This window comes from Cryptomeria japonica, chromosome 7 (genome assembly GCF_030272615.1).
Source record: "Cryptomeria japonica chromosome 7, Sugi_1.0, whole genome shotgun sequence".
NCBI classification, from domain to species: domain Eukaryota; kingdom Viridiplantae; phylum Streptophyta; class Pinopsida; order Cupressales; family Cupressaceae; genus Cryptomeria; species Cryptomeria japonica.
Window position 1 is genome coordinate 237,420,510 of NC_081411.1, and position 18,183 is coordinate 237,438,692.

Below are 18,183 nucleotides of genomic sequence, written 5' to 3' on the forward strand. Positions count from 1 at the left end.
AAATATGCGTATTACAAGAATAGAATGCAGCAACAACTGCAAGAAGGGACAAATCTAGAAGAATAAGGATTAGATTTCTTTAGCAGAACAAGCAAAATTATATCAATAATCAAGAAGGGAAATGACAAGTTATGCCAAGCAAAAACAAGTCTAACAATACCTTTTTCATACAAGGCAAAGCATAGAAAAGAGTGGGCTATGCCATGCTAAAACAAGACTAACAGTAAAATTGTTAGTTACATAACTAGAAGTGGTTGAATAGAGACAAAACCGATTTAGGAAACAACAAACAACCATCAACTTAGCAAGATTGACCTTAAACCTTATGCCATAGGGAAACTCTTTTTCTTCAAAAGCTGCTCCAGATCAATTTTAATTTTTTGGATTTGAATGTTCAGCTTTAGATTCTTCATGATATCTAATTGAACAAGAGAAAAGAAAGAAGAAAGACAATAGAAAACATCAGAGTGAAGCCTTAAAAAGGCAACTTTCTGTGATCAATGTAAATATTAAAAACTATTGTACATCTATTCCTCCATAAATGCAACAAAATAACATGCCGAACAACATCCACAATCACATTGGTATGTATCTCAACTGCAAGTAGGGCCTCTTTCCAACCCATCTTGTGTTTAGAAATAGAAGGCATGTCATTGAAAATGGAGTTCCATTGTTTTTTAGCAAATGGGCACCTCTAAAAAATATACTTCATGTTTTCAATTCTATGACAAAATGGACAGCTATTAGGATGAATCATGAGATACCTCAACTTTCCTTCAATGGGTAGTTTGAAGTGTAATATATTCTAGGCCAATAATTGAGCATCCAAATTGATTTTTGCTTTCCAAATATGAGAAGATAGTTTTGACCAAAACTTTTCACTAAATCTACACTTCCATTTGGTGTTGAGATGAAGCTTTAAAGGCAAGTTAGGAATCGGCTGCAAGTATATTTTCTTTAATGAAAATGATATAAATGGATATGAAGAAAGCCATAACTAGTCCTTGTAAAAATTAAAATGGATAGGAGTGCACAACTTGATACACAATTCCAAGTGGACCAAATATTGAGAAAAAACTAAGAATGACTTGTACTTGTTTCTCAAGCTAAATTGAACTTTAATAATATGCCATGGTAACCAACTTAAAGTAGTGAAATCCCATAGAACATTGACCTTGCAAATACCTTTAATACATTAAAAAACTTGAGTACTTTGGAAATTGGTGCATTCTAGGAGTTTGATAGCCATTTTACATTAGTTAATATATATAATCAATCTATATATTAGCCATTTAATTCATACTAAATATTTGAGAGGATATGACTTTTATTTATGTAAGTATATTTTTTAAGTATGTTTTATATAAGAAATAAAATATTGTAGATTTAAGTCAAAATCATTTTAAATTAAAAATGATTTTAATAATTGTATATATAGTTATTCAATTATATATTGTATTTATATTGAAATATTTAATTTTGATCCATGTTATTTTACATTAATAAATTTATATAATCAAACTGTATATTAAAAATGTCACTTACATTTAAATGATTTCAGTCATTCAACTCGTACTAGACATTTAGAATCAAAAGAGTCGAACTCATAAGCAGATCGATCCCTTTGATGATGTTGGGTCTGAAAAGATATGATTTTTATTTAAGTAAATATGTTTAATATTAAAAATAAATCATAGTAAATTTAAGTGAAAATCATTTTAAATTAAAAATGAATACGCCTCCCAAAGTAGTACAAGTACAAGTGGGAGCAGTGGGAGCAATGGGAGGAAGCATTTCACAAAAGAAGCGAACAACCAAGGAAGCGAGCAACAATGAGGAATCGTGGTAATAAAAATCCGCAGAAGAAAATAAAAACGTGGTATCAGATTAGGTTTATGTTTAGCCTAAGGTAAGCATCGGGCACGTTGTGGACTAGGTGGCTCTGATAAGTCGTATCTTTTGTCGTCCTACAGTAAATGCTGTCTATTTTAATATTTACTAGATTTATTACTAATCTATATAGCTTTTGTCTTCGGCACGTGAAAATCGCAATTTCTTTTTGTGCAGCAAGAAAATGTCCTGCCCTCAATTATATCATTTATCTTTTCCAACAAATTGACTTGTTCTTATCCAGAAGTTCTAATTAATTAAAGCAAGCGGGATAGGCCATTCTTATCTAGAAGTTAATAATTATTTTTTAGGGATAGGCCATTCTTATCTAGAAGTTAATAATTATTTTTTAAGATATTTTATAGAAAGATCTGTTCATAATTTCATTTAATATAAAGTCGATGAGGTCTTGGTCTCTTCATGAAATTGAATGGTTCTCATTGAAATGTTGAATTTATCTTTTTCACATAATAGATTTTTATCCATAGTCCATTTCCCAAGAATAAAAATTCATTGTTACTTTACTAGATAAATTATTTTTCTTAGTTGCAAAACTCTTATGGTCATTGGTTATCCATATGAGAAGTTCAAATCAAGGTCCCTAAGAGTTCGGATACTCTTGCATCCATCTATTAAATATTTTAATAGGCAAGAAGAAGATGATAGTTCATATTTGTAAAATATGTGGGTGTAATGGTCTTCAAACCCCTTTGAAGTTAATAAAGCAATAATTCCTTTGAATTGAATACCAATTTAAGGGTCATACAACTTTTTAAATTAGCATGAATAAAGATTATGAAGCTATAGATCCAAGGCCAACCTTCTTCTAATAGTATCTATCACCCATCTATCACCCTAAACCCTAAACCCTAAACCTCTCATGATTGAGAATAAAAAAATCATAATCATATCTTGATGCCCAATAGTTTTCCAACAATCATCACTATAACCTCTAGCTATATTGTATTAGGAGTGGACAATGGGTTTACATAGACGAATAGTTTCTTAGGAAAATAAAAGGTTCAAATTAATTATATTATCTATATTAATAATTAATTGTAGTTACTTTATACATGAAGATATGTGTATGTATGTATGTATGTATGTATGTGTATGTTTATGTGTATCTATCTATCTACACATATATACACTCATACATACACATATATAGGTATAGTTATATTATTATAAATTCACGCACATGTGTGTGCGCACACAAACACACACTCACTTGCACATACATGTGTATGTTTATGCATAAATACACATATCCATGTATATCTAAATTATGTATGTATTAATGATTAGTAGTAGAATTAAACACACTCACTTGCACATACATATATATGTTTATGCATAGATACACATATCCATATATATATATCTAATTGAAACAAGTGATTTTGTCATTATCAAGAACTAAATATTCCTGGTGTAACTTGGTAGATTGCCACTGTGATAAAGAATAAGCCTCAATTAATGTTCAGGCATATCGCCTTCGACCTTCTACATTTACCTCACATTAAATGCACTAAATATCGGTGTCGTCGTTTGTCATGTCATAGCTTTTCAACACTATAGTACATAATTATTGAGAACCATACATACATCAGCCTGTCAATTTCAGTAACGTGCGTGAATTCTGTCCTTCGGGAATATTCCGAGCACCACATGCCATAGACAAAGATTGAATTGACAGGCACGTTAATAAAGCATGTCCTTCGGGAATTGTTTATGTAGATATATAAGACATTTTTTTCTATTTAAGACTATTCCACGTCAACGACATCCATACTCTATCCCAAGAGAAAAATGATAGCAAATATAAGAGGAGAGTGAGTGAGAACAATCCTCAACAATTCAAACTGTCATTAGTCTAAGCTCAACATGAAGCATGCATAGTGTAAACATTTAAGTAAATAAAATATTTAATGATTATATTTTCACATGAAAAATAGTAGAAAACAATAACTTCTTTGAAAAAAAGATCATCTCAAAATATATATTAAAGCTAATAAATATTATCCACAAAGAAGAACTAATGTAAGCTATAATGTCTAAACTCTTAGACAAACAAGATTAATCTTGGACAAATTAATAAGTTCTTATGGACCAAATTACTTGCATAGAAAAAAAAATCATTTTTAAGTTCCTTGAGCAATACTTCTTGAAAAATTCAACAAAATATAGAGGAAATACAATATACAAAACAAACAAATGAACTACACAACACTCTAAAGTCCAAGGTCGAAATTAATGTCTTAAATTCTTAAAAAAATTAATCTAGGATTAAGATAAGATTGTAAATTTAAAGTGTTATAGGTCTCTCTATACATTTGATTCCACCTTTAATGATAGGACATGATGTTTACAAGAGGTTCAAACAATTCAAAACCTCCTACATCTAGATAATAGTTTAGCATTGCTCTTCAACTCTTGTAGGTGAAGGATATGCATGTCCAATCTTAGTATCATTGCAACAACTGTGTGTGATTAATGAATTGTCATTCATTAAGCCCCAAGAAAATATAGCTTGTTATTTACTTTTAATATCTTGAGTAATTTGTTAAAAAGAAAGAAAGAAATAATATTTTGATTATATATTGTTAAGGAAATATAAAAATCTTATCTAAATAAAAAAATTAATTTCAAAATTAATTCAGGTTAATAAAATAAGTATATTAATTTGTATCTAGGATATTGTGACTTATTTTTCTTTCTAGGATACACGATGTCATGTGTGTCAACTTTAGGTTTAAGACAAAAACTCATATCATGAACTTACATAAGAGATAATTAAGAACCATGTTATAAAGATACAAATTTAGGTCACCAACAAGTTTCCAATTTTGTTATGGTCAATAGAAACATGGTAGCACTAGATGGAAAAATGTAAACATTGAAAGACATGTAGACATGTGGGCTTAACTACATCACATACAACCATTAAACCCTTTGATCAATTCTTGATTAAGTCTATACAATACTCAAAACTGAAATTAATGACCTTTAGCCATGAAAGGTCTAGTAAGTCTTGATTAATATTGAGTTCAAGTAAAGGAATCAGTTAATATACATGTTTCTTAGAGATGAGACTCATATTAATGTAGAACTTGTGAGGATTGAGTAGTGTATATGAAAGAATGGAGTTTTCTCTAGTTTGATAGAATTGGAGGGGGCCCAAATCCATATAAAAGAGCCATTAAGGGAAATTTAAATCATTAGAATCCAAATAGCCAAGAGGCTAACACAACTTGTATTAGAAATTGCAAGAAAAACCAACACCAAACAAAGGCCAAAATAATTTGACTAGAGAAAATAATCAATGAGCAACAAGAGACCCAACCCTAATCTTAAGATTTATCTTTCTTAATAGATTAGAGAAACAAGTTTGAAAGGACACTCGCAATCTTTTACCACAAATATCACTTTTAATTATAATAAGAATAGCCAAAGGATGGACCAATGAAGAACCCTTAATTAAAGGCAAAAAGACAAGCTACCTAATTAGAGGAAATCTAACCTACAAGAAAAGATTAGAAAATGGATCTAAATCACCTTTTGGCTGAAATCAATATTCTAGTTATTAAACACACAAGGATGAAAAACAATAGAGAACCTAGAACCACAATCACTCTCAAAGATTGTTGACGACAACCTAACAAAAGAATAAACCTGTGAAGCCAACGAACCTAGACTAACCCCAAAAGAAGCACATTTACCTCTTCCATCAAAAATACTATCAACCATAAAGTAGAACTTGAAAGGCCAAAATACAAAGCAATTTAAGGAAATGGAAGACAAATTCCAAGATTAGGGAAACAAAATCTCTCACAAAGATTCTTAGATTGCAGCTAGATCTAGCACTGTGAGCCTCTAGGATAGCCATTAAGAATAGAGGTACGCCACCATAACTCAACCCAATATAAAATATTTATCATTTTTCTCCAAAATCTTGGTTGGGGAACCAACAAATTCACCCAATCAACACTAATTAAACTCCCAATACTAGCAACAAAGCTAGTAGTCAAAAACTAGAAAACATTCATTTCCAAAGATGTGAATGTCTAAATGTTTAAGTGGATTTTAGATTTACAAAGATGGTTTTGTAGGTTTTACATGTTAACTAAATTTTATGGTATGTAGATATAGGATAAGGCTATATTCAGGGTATTTTTTATGAGAATAGTTACAAGTTTGCATGGATTCTTGGAAGGTTCTTATTGATATATGGTTACTACTATGTAATTTTTATTAGGATTAAGGTGTCTTGACCTTTTCAAGTCCTAGAAGTTTATTTAATTTATTAGCCTATTAGACAATTTTGTTTGCAAGTATTATTTTGTTATCTTGTAGAAGTTCGCATGCTGACTTTCCATCCTACTAGGAAGGTGACATGTAGTGTTTTTCTCATATGAGGAGGAAGGTTTCCTACTCAAAGGATGTTCGATAAGAGGAAGATCCTTGAACAAAAATAAAATAAGAAAAAAGACACCTCAAGGTTAAGTACAAGGCCTATACAAATGAATGTTGTTGTTGTCTATGGATATAAGGTTGCAAAGATAAGGGATTAAAAGAAAGAATTAAGACCATGTTCATGGATTTTATACCAAAAAGTGCCTAAAAAAGAAAATTTGTAATGAATAAACATTTTTGTCCTCTATTCAAGTGGTGTCACATATACCAAATATAAATGTGATAAATATAGTATCAAACACACCTCTCCTCAATACACTTGATTGATATGGGGTTGTTTTTAAGTCAAATAAAGAGATTAATGCTACTAATTGGATCTCTTAGGATCCTTTAGTAGAGGAATGGGATTTATCTTTTATTTCAAAAATTATACAAAAATCATTAGCGAATGATCAAGCTATTAAGGAAGAGAACCAAGTGGAGGATTTAGTGGAGGTATACCCCGGTACATCAATTATGAATATCTAGTTAGTTGTTGATCAATTTCTATACCATGCTAATTTTCAATGGTTGGTTACTTGATAATATCATGCTTGATTCAAGTGCATAAGTAACATCATGCCACTCAAGGTGATGAATGAATTTTTCTTACAAGTGACAAAGTCTTATGGAAAATGTTTCATTATGGACCTTAGGGAGGTGAATTTCCCTGAATTGATAAGTGATGTAGAATTATAGATGCATACTTATTGAGACAAAAGTTTAAAAATGGATTTTATTATTGTTGAGTATCCTCCTGAGTGAGGAATGTTTCTAGATTATAAAAGTGGGCTTATGGTCTATCATATTCCACCATTCCATTTCAAGGTGATAATTTTAGGTTTGATAGGTAGACAAGATTTGAAGACAATATTGAATAAAAATATAAATATTTTAATCAGATAAACTTGTTCGACACTAGAATTAGTCAAATAATTAGACTTTGTGATGAGGTGGTGTCCCTTGTTCAAGTAAGGGATAAAAATATAACAAGGTGATCATGGGATCATATTTTTTGATGGAGATTTGTCTCATGAAGGTAATATATTTGACATAGTTTTGGTGTCTCCACTTGGTGAGAAGCATTATTTTTCTTTTTCGATTGACTTTGCAATACTGAAATAATGATTTTAAATATTAATCCCTATTGTTGGGGTTGAATATTGTTCATAAGCATGGTGATAAATATATGAGAATCCATCAGGACTCTGATCTTGTTGTACAATAGGTACAAAAAGCATATATCTATCAAAGAAAAATTAACTCAAATTGTATAGAAATGATGTTTGGGATGGTATTGGGTTATTTGATGTTATTGGTAGTGAATGGTTGGACAAAAAAAAGAATATGGAGGTCAATGATCTTACCATTATAGCATTTGTTAGAATAATTAGGACAATTTCTAATTATTTAATTAATTAGGTCCTTTAATTACTTTATTCACTTAAGCTAAACTCTAGTTCTTTTCTTCTTATTACATTAGACTAATAATAGCTTAATTTGTCTCATTCTTTATGATTGTGACACATGGTGCTAGCTAATTTAATCTAGCTTTAGGGTTTGCATCATTCATCCTTTTCATAAGGATTCACTCATTAATTTGCAACAATAATTATTTTGTACAATCAATACAAAATTCATAGGTTATTTAGAAATTATCCTTGCTTGATCTCTTTTTTGTGACTAGTGTGCTTCCAATGATTATCGGTTCATGAGGTTTAATCATCAACTTCTACAGGGTATTAAAGCTCCACATTTACTAAGTTCTCGTCTAAATTTTCTAAGGGATATATCCTTGAGAGAATTTTTGATATACTTTAGCTTCAATCTAGCCTCACCATCATGTTTAGAATGGCCAAAAGTATAAATATCAATTGCCTATTTTCTGAAAACTAAGAAGTTGAGAAAATAAAATAATTGGTAGTGGGATTCTTGCATTGGGATTCATTCCATTTTGATAATTTTTCCCTATCTACATACAAAATCGACATATTCTAGTAGAGGTTGATTTTTTATAGGCGATGTCAACATGCACTAGTAAGTCCTTTAGATTTTTTGACTATTTTTGGTTAATTAGGTATAAGTTGAGCATCTAAACTCCATTTTTTGCAAATAAGATATCATTTGGAAATCAGATTCAACTCTAGATTTCTACTACACTTAGTATAAATCAAATATTCAATTTTAGCTTCAAAGATCATATTTTTCATCAACATCTCCAATTTTTGTGATGCCTACATCATTGGAAAGGTGATTCAGATCTCTTTAGATCTATCCATGCACTTTTTCTAGACTTTTTTACAAAGATATTTTATTTGTATTTTTGTGTTTTTAAATATTGGTTGATTACTTGGATGTTTTGAAACTTGGAAAAGATCTATTTGTGGGAGCAAACTTTATTTGATTTAATTTACATGTCATGAGGTTTTTGGGGTCTAATCATTTCATTTGATGAGGTATCATGGGTTTCTTTGTTCATTCTTCAATTATTATCTTGGTAAACGATAAGTATAAGTCCTGGCAACATGGCATCTTGACACATCTCAGGTGGTGAGATATTTTTACTTATTTCTATGGACTCATACCTAAACCAAACATTCCAAGAGGTAGATCAACTTGGGGTAATATCATAGACCATGTTGGAGGATTGATTTTGTCTAGTGTTGATCATGATACTATGTGTGCTACATCAAAACTTGAGTATCCTCATTGACTTTAGATTATACTTTAGGAGATGCATATAGACCCTCATATCTCTCCATTTTAAGAGGATCTTGCAATAGATTGTCTTCTTCTCCTTGTATATGCAAATTGAATACCTTTTCATGAAGATACTTTAGAGGAGTTTCAGCTATGTCATAAGTCTTGCTTTTCTAATGAACCAAAGACTTTTCTTCATGTGTCTCACTTCTCATATTGACACACCATCTCCATATCAGTCTACATATTTTTTTATTTTTTTAATGTCATTTGCATTGGCTGATGCATGGCCCCCATTGATTCAAATCATCAAGTTGATAGTTCTGTTCCATTTTTTAGCTTTGTGGTATGAGTTCTTGCTAGATATCGTAGGATTATTTGTTGAGTCACACATTGCAAATGTTGGAGAAATATTTAAGAATATTCACTTCCTCTTTGATGGAAAATCGAGAATTCTTTTCATCCCATCTTAAATACCTTCAAAAGTTGTTTATCATGTATATTCATAGTTATTTGGATTTTCTTCAATTGATCTGGTATATCATGATCGAGATATGTAGATAGTTGAGCATTCTTCTATGCAACACATCGTGAGACTATTCCCTCCATCTTCTTTCCTGGGAATTTTTATACCTTGGCCATTAGATCTATTTCTTTCCAAAAGGATGAATGTTTTTTATCACTCTTGGATAATCTCCAATGTTCATCTTTGAGTATTCACCTTCGACATTGGATCTTCTTCATTTTGGGAGGATACGCCATCTATTCCTTTCTCTCCTATAGTAGAGATATTAATAGTACTTACATGATCAATTTAGAACTTGAGTAACATTTGGAGTCCTTCATGCTTAGTCATATTTACTCTTTTTTATTTTTTTCTTTTAGAGAGTAGTTTTCTCCCACTATTTTTTATCTCTTTTTCTCCATTTATGATAGTTGCATTGTATTGTCCATTGGTACCTAATCAGGCCTTGTTGATGGGACCCATTCATGCTTGTATTTTATGTTCATTATTAGATATTTAGCTTATATCTAAGTTAATCTTAAGGGGGGTTGTTGCAGTAATTAGGAAAATTATCTAATTATTCAATTAATTAGGTCATTTAATTAATTCATTCACTTAGGCTAAACTTAGATGTTTTTTCCTTTTATTTGAAATTAGGCTTGTGAGGTTTAATCATCAACTTCTACATAGCTATGACTTAACTGAGGAACCTCCTTTGTTACAAAAGAGTATTGATGTGTTAATGAGGCATAACATACTAGAAAATATCTACAAATGGAAGGTATTTGATGATAGTCGGGGTATCTATTCCTTTTTTAATAGTATGGTTAGTTCTATGGTAAACTCATTGATTGGAACCCAATGATAGAGATTAAGAATAGAAAATAAACCTTGTTTGGGAATGTGATAGTACAACACAAAATTAACACTATTCCCAAAGGACTAGAACTTGTGTTAGAAAGGTTGTTTGATAGAGGATATTGTTACGAAAATAAAGCTAAATTAACCCATGAGGATGATGTTGAAGAGTAAATCCTGGGATAGATAAAAATACCAATATGGTGTACATTAGAAAGAGGCTCAAACATCATGACAAGAAAATACTAATATCTTTGTTACATAAATTGAAAAAATGCTTGTCATGGTCACATGATGAGTTAAAAGTATACTAAGAGGATCATCTATTATGCTATTCCTCTCTAAACTAACATGTGCAAAAAATGTTTAGGGAAAATAAAAGAATAATCGGTTGTAAATTGGCCCCACAAACTACAAAAGTAATTGATAAAAATGAAAGAAAGTAGAATCATCAAGATATCAAGCATTTTGAATGGGTGCCCAATATTATTCTAATGAGAAAGAAGAATGTGGAGATAGGGTTGTGTGTATAATTTTGAAACCTCACCACTAAATCCCCCAGAGGTAAAAGTACACTCTTCCCAACATGGATCACTTGTTCTAGAAAATAACTAGATCAAAATTGATTACCACGATAGATGGGTTCTTAGGTTACCACCAACTAGTTGTAAACAAATCAAACCAACATAGTACAACATTCACAACTCCATGGGAAACTTATGTATGTGTGATAATTTTATTTGGTAGGTTCTACATTTTAGAGAGCTATGGACATAATTTTTTTAAGTATTATTAATTAGATCATATAAGATACCTGACAATATTTTCAAAGGAAATAGGTGAGCATTGAAATAACCTTGGTTTAATTTTTCAAAGATTTCTAGGGTTTTCAGTTTATTTAAATCACAAGAAATTTAAATTTAGTATTGAGGAAGGTAAATCATAGGACACCTTGTGTCAAAATATGGGGTAAGAATTGACTAACAAATATTTTAGGTAATTAACCTTATTCCTCAACTAAAATTAATGAGAGGAGCTCATTCCTTCTTTGGATGAATAAAATTTGTTAGGAGATTTGTTCCTAACTTTGTTGAGAAGATTAAGGCCATATCAAAGATTCTCAAGATTGGACACTCAATATAATGGAGGTAGAACTAACTAAAGCATTTTGAGACATCAAGAAAGCAATTCTAGTGACCCCTATATTGATAACCCTTGATTATTGCAAACCTCTCCAATTTTTTGTTTGATTTCACTACATACTATTGATGCAGTGCTACTAAAAAGGAGCATAGATGGATATGAGTAGATGTATCATTTTTTAATAAAAATCATTACAAGAAACTAAACTAAAGTATTCACCAATGGAGAAACATGATTAATATATGGTTAGACCTATTAAGAATTTTATACCATACCTTGTGGGTGCAAATATCATTGCATCTATTCCATATTTTGTTATGAAGAACATATTCATGCAATATTAAGCATCAGGTAAAAGCTACTATTGGATAAACTAAAATCAATAGCATGGCATGGATAGTCAAACCACTAAACTGGTTAGATATCAAGGGTTGGTCAAGTTTATTGTTAATTCCAACTGAGAAGCAATACAAGTGAATGAAATTAATGATGATGTTTCTACTAAGTATTCCCTAGGAAATAAGCTATGGTATAAAAATATTATTTTTCATTTTAATGAACATAAATTTTCCACCTTCTATGATTGATATACAAAAAATAACCCTTAAGTTGTATTCATAGAAATATTTTTTGATAAAAGGTGTGCTAATGTGGAGAAACCATGAAGAAATGTTTCTCAGTTTCTTGAGTAGTGAACAGGTTGATGAATTTATGAGAGAGTTTCACAATGGTGTACATATAGTGGAAAATTTAAAGACAATCCCACTACATATAGGATATTGAGAGTCGTATTCTATTGGCCAAGTTTATTCAAGGATGTTGCATAGCTAATCATTAAATGTAATAATTTAAAAAGGGTTTCAAGCAAGTGAGATTTTGTTTGTGTTATTCCTCTATTATTTCAGTTGTTGTGTCTTCTTTCCAACAATTGGGCCATTAATTTCATTGGGGATATACAAGAGAAATCTAGAAATGGGTTCAAGCTGATCTAAGTATTCACAAATTACTTCACCAAGTGGGTTGAGGCTATCCCAAAATGTAATGCCACATCCAAATTGGCCTTATGTTTTTTGATTGGGAACATTATTACTAATTTATGGTTTTCAAATATAATTATTACTAATAATGCTATGTCTGTTAGGTCAAAGTATATACAAGATTTGTCTATTAATTTTTTTTGACCTAGCGCATTCTTCCCCTTATCATCCGTAAAGTAATGGATAAGCCAAGTCTAACAACAAGATTTTGATGAATAAAGTCAAGAGAACTTCATATCAAACTAAAAAGAGGCGGGATGATAACCTCAACTTTTCTCTTTGTGTTGATCATGTTACTAACAAATAGGCTATTAGTTTTAGCCCATTTAAATTTATTTATGGAACTAAGGCAATTTTTCCTATAAGTTTGAGGTTGTCAATGTATTAGTTTCTATAGGATATGGGGTAAGTGCACAAAGATGGTGGTCAAAAAGGGGGGTATAAGTTGACACTTTTGTTTTGAAATCAGGTGAACCTGAACTTGGAGGCAAAATTTGAAAGTCATCCACTCAAGATATGAAGATAATCAAAGAACAAATATTGTAGTACTCTGAATCTAGTTTCCAAACAACTAAATTTTTTCAAAATTGGATAATATTAAAGGGGTTAAATCCTTCACGCACAAAAAAAATACCTTGATTTTTTCTGAAAAACAAAACATAGTGTATGACGTGCACATCAAAAAAGTCATAGTTAGATTTATTATTTTGACAAATCCTTTGGCAGAAAGATAGTTAAGAGTGAGCACTAGAATATGTATATTTTTTTATAATTTTTTGTTGAGTATTTTGGTTTTTATGATTTTTCCAATCGAGCACATCTTGAATATTAGGTACCTATTCGTGCGCGAAGCATAAGTTGCACTAAACAAATCAAAAAATGCAATTTAAAAAAAAACATTGTAAATAATCAGGGACACTACAATAATATATAAAGTTTTTAAAATTTGGATAAGTATATCAAAAGTTATTAAAAAAATGGTGCACCTATGTCTATGAGAACTATGGAGACACCAGTAAAAGAAATTCAATAATAATATGTTATTGTTGCTCTCAAATTTTTAAAAAAATATATGGTTAGACAGCTCAAAAGATGGGTGAAAATATGGTGTAAATTTTAGAAATACCCACTTGATGAAGTGTAAACCTGATAATGACAAAGTCAACAAACCAAGTTGATTAAATAAAACACATCAAAAAGGAGGGAAATGGAGGGAAATCAAACTTCCAAACCATAGCTTTGTCATCCAGGCCTATTTCCAAGCCTAAACAGTCAAAAGCACGTGCAGGGTTCTTATGGTATAAAAAGTGCATATGGGGTACTTATGGTGTAAGAAGTGCGTACGCGCTATGTTTATTATAAATAGCGCATACGCACTACGTTTGTTTAAATTTTGGGTGTGTCTATAATATGATATTGTATATATAATATGTGTATATACATATAATATATAATATATAATATTTATATATATATATATGTATATAATAATATATAATGTATTAAGTATATATACACACATATAAGTGTATTGTCTCCCCCTCTCAAGTGCATACAAGATCTCTCTCTCTCTCTCTCTCTCTCTCTCTCTCTCTCTCTCTCTCTCCATACTCCATCCCTCCCTCCCTTCTTCTATCCCTCCCACCCTCCATACCCCACTACAACTGTGTCTGCACTTCTAGAGAGGTAAGTAAATTTATTTCTTGTCTGCAACTTCCTCTTTGATTTTTATCATGTATGATCTCCTAATAAAATTGACTAATGGATTTGTGTGTGTGTATTGAATAGAAGGAAGAAGGGTTTGAAATTGAACCGCGGGTGCATTACCATGACAAACAAGGAAACCTGTAGCAATATTCTTCTCGAATGTATTTTTAATGAGCAAAGCAAATGTGGAAAATAGTGTCAACAAATCAAAATGATGAGTCAGACTACCTGCAATATGTTTTTCAAAAGGAAACAACTGGTAGGAAGAGAAAGAGGGAAAGTAACACATATGATGTCACAGAGAATGATAGTGGTGGGTATGTGAGAGTTCCCATCTTGTTACACAATGCCTATCACCTAAAGAAATTAAAGTTTGTTGTAAGCATGGAAGTGGTAGTATATGATGATCTTCACTTGTCAAAAGCCCTGGAAGGGTACATACCCATGAAAGAAATCAAGTGTGTAATTCCTATAGTCTCAATCAAGATCAGTTTAAGTCTGAAACTTTGACTCTAAGTGGACTCGACTTTGTGCACTTACTCATATAGTATGCTTAACACTCAAAAACTAGACAGTTGCATACATAGAAAGATGAGTGGAACTAGCAAAATACAGCTAGACTATTCCTACTCTCCTCCCCAACATGGATCACCTAGCAAAACACAACTAGCCTATGGTATCCATGTCCTCTATCACTCTTCTTCTCATGGATCACCCAGTAAAATACAACTTGAATGTGATATCCATGTCTTCCATTTCTTCAAATCATGAGCTCATAACTTTGCTATTTGTGGTTCATAGTTTGGTGCATGCTCTTGCTCTTTTTATATGATCACTTATGTTCTTGTGATATCATTTCAAGAATGATATTAGTGGTTGAGACATTTTGATTATCGAGGTATTTTTAGATAGTTGACTTGATCCCCTTTACAGTGGGACCGGGGTGTGGTACGTCTTGGTCTGGACCATGGTGCTTTAAAATGCCACGGTCCCCCTCAAAGGGGCCCCAATTTAAAATGGCGTAGGAGTCATATCTCCCAATGGGATTACATCCCCATGGATATACATGACTGTTGGATGTCAACCTAATTGATAAATTACCTATAGAACCCTATATAAATACATTATATCAATCATTTCAGATCTAAGTTTCCATGTGTGAAGCATTTATTAGTAAGCATCTTTACAGATCTTGAAGGCTACATATTCGTCATCAAGCATTATGAGAAAAGTCACGTCAATTTCTATGTAATCATGTGTGTGTGATTAGTATTTTTCATGTTCATGTGTTTGTCATACCATTACATACAATATTTATGATTAAATTCAAAGAGCATTGCATCATCAACAATAATTGCAGATTAGAGGTATATTTCGTTAAGTAATTATTTCAGTATTTGCATTATTTCATTCAATATTGATTCCAAATCAGGGTTTGACTTAGGCAAATCCTTATTTCCAACATATTTCCCCTTTTCTCTCTATGCTTTTGGAGGCATAAATTAGGAGGACCATAGTGAATTGATACCAACTAGTCCCAAAAATCAACCTGAACTTCTGGGAACAGATCCGAAACATATTCTTTTGCCCAAGTCTAGGTTGGTGGCTCCATGCAATATTTGTAGCTTACTATTTTTATCAATCTACATAAAAAATTCCTTGTTTTACCCTAATTTTAGCATTTCACAAATACACCCTTCAATATAGAAAGAGAATCAAACAAACTAGGTGAACTTAATAAGAATTTCAATCTTTTTTCCATTGAGATTAAGCCTATATCTATTAGGTCCATCCCTTTTTCAATGTGGTGATCTCTTAAGTAAAATTGGTGGTTTTGTTAACTTAAATGGTGAGTCCCTAATTTTCACCATTACACATAGTTTCTCTCCATATTGGTACTTGGTGGTGGTTGGAGTTGGCTTATAAATGGGCCTAAAGTTCACGGACCTCTTCTTCCTTTTGGTTGGTTGTATTTGCAAATATCAATTTTATGTTGATTGGATTTTAGGGCTTTGTAGATTTGTTCAAAATCTATAGTTATGTTTTTCTATGTTATTACAATTTTTTGGTTTAATTTGTTTTGGTGTATTTTAGGCTTGTAAGTCTTCCAGATGATAAGTGAATATGGATTTGCATGTGTGTCACATGACACAACAATTTTACAAGTTTTACAAAATTAGTCAAAATTTGTGGTATTATAGAACTATAGATAAGATATTTTCATATTATGATTATATGTAGTCATTTCTATATGAAAGATAATTGCAATTTTAAATGTATGCTTCATGAATAGTATGAAGAGGTTTACATCTTTCAGGGAGAAAAAAAATGTTGGTATATGTTTTTTCATTTAATATTTATGGTGAACTGGTATGTTTTATATTTTTATGACCTTCTAAACAACCTATTTCCTCTAAAGGGTTTACAACTTTCCCATTCTAGTACAAATTATTGGTTTTTACCCTTTAATGGGCCTTTGTAGGATAATCTATCTTCACAAAAGAAAGAAGTGGTTGAATGGACCAAATCTAGGGCTGGGTGGATAAAAAAATTATGGGGTGTCAAGAGGCAATCTTGGGCCATCCGAAGTAGGATGTGTAGTGAGAGTTGAGCATGGAAATATATTGGTGCTAAAAAACTTTTGGATGGAAATAACAATGATGTTGAAGTTAGAGCGACATTACTATCAATAAATTTAGCAAGCAAAGTATTGATTTCCAAGGTGCATTTGGAAGGATACTTGCAAATAGTCATTAATGGCATTGCTAAGGGGGAACACCGAATTGGAAAATAAATAAAATCATTAAGATTATATTGGGGAAAAACAAATCTATTTTCAAATTTTAAATTATCTTATATAAGGATCGATGGCAATAACGTGGTGGATACCTTATCGAATGGGTGAGTACATTAAATTTGAATCATGATGATATTTGGTGGTATGATCTTTGGGATCTACATATCGAGGATGTGGATGTACGGTTCATAGGGTGAAGTGATGATGGTTAGTGTAAATGGATTTCCATTTGTCTATTCTACAAAAACAAGAGGGGTTGTTGAAATTTGATGGCCCCAACTTTATTCAAATTTTGGATGTGTTGCTCTATGAAGATTATATGAAATCAAAGTTTCTTTATAAAACTAATGTGGACATTATCTCCATGTTGGTTGTGTGAGGGTTGGAGCTCAGTACAAAGGAGGAAGTTTTGTGGGTGGTGCGCGCTTGTGTTATAGAGAATTATACATCTGGAATGACTTCTATTCTAGCGAGAGCTAAAGTGGGTAGAGGGTTGTAGCAGCAGTTTGGAGAAGGCATGATGCAATGTGGGGATGAATTAGAGTTTAGGCCCTTCATCTTATGTAGTGATGGTGCAAACTGAGTTGTTTGAATGGAGGAGGTGTGTGTGGGTTGGGAGGCATTGAAGGATTTTATTCATGAAAAATAAGTGGAATAGAGAATGGAAAGGGATGTGAAGAAGAAAATGCTGAAAAGAAAATAAAATTTGAACCTAAGGACTTATGGGTTAACGGTCCAAGCAAAAATAAGAAATTGTAAATTGCTTATATTTTTGTTCATCTTGTTGGTTTAATGAATTAGGTTCTCATTTTTGGATGGCTTTTATATGGTAGAGAGGTGGCAGTAAAACCACAATTTGGTGATGTTTACATGGTTTAATGGTGCACCCAGGAGCTTTTAACTATTTATGTCTATATACTGTATCTTGCGCAATAAGGTGCCTTTTGGTTTAGGGTTCATAGTTTCTAGAGTATTTGTTTGTGACTAGAGACTTGATACAAGGTTTAATCCTTGATTTTTTATATCTTTTATGTATATGACTTTAAATATATTAATAAAATGTAGCCTAAATTATCAATCAAAAAATAAAA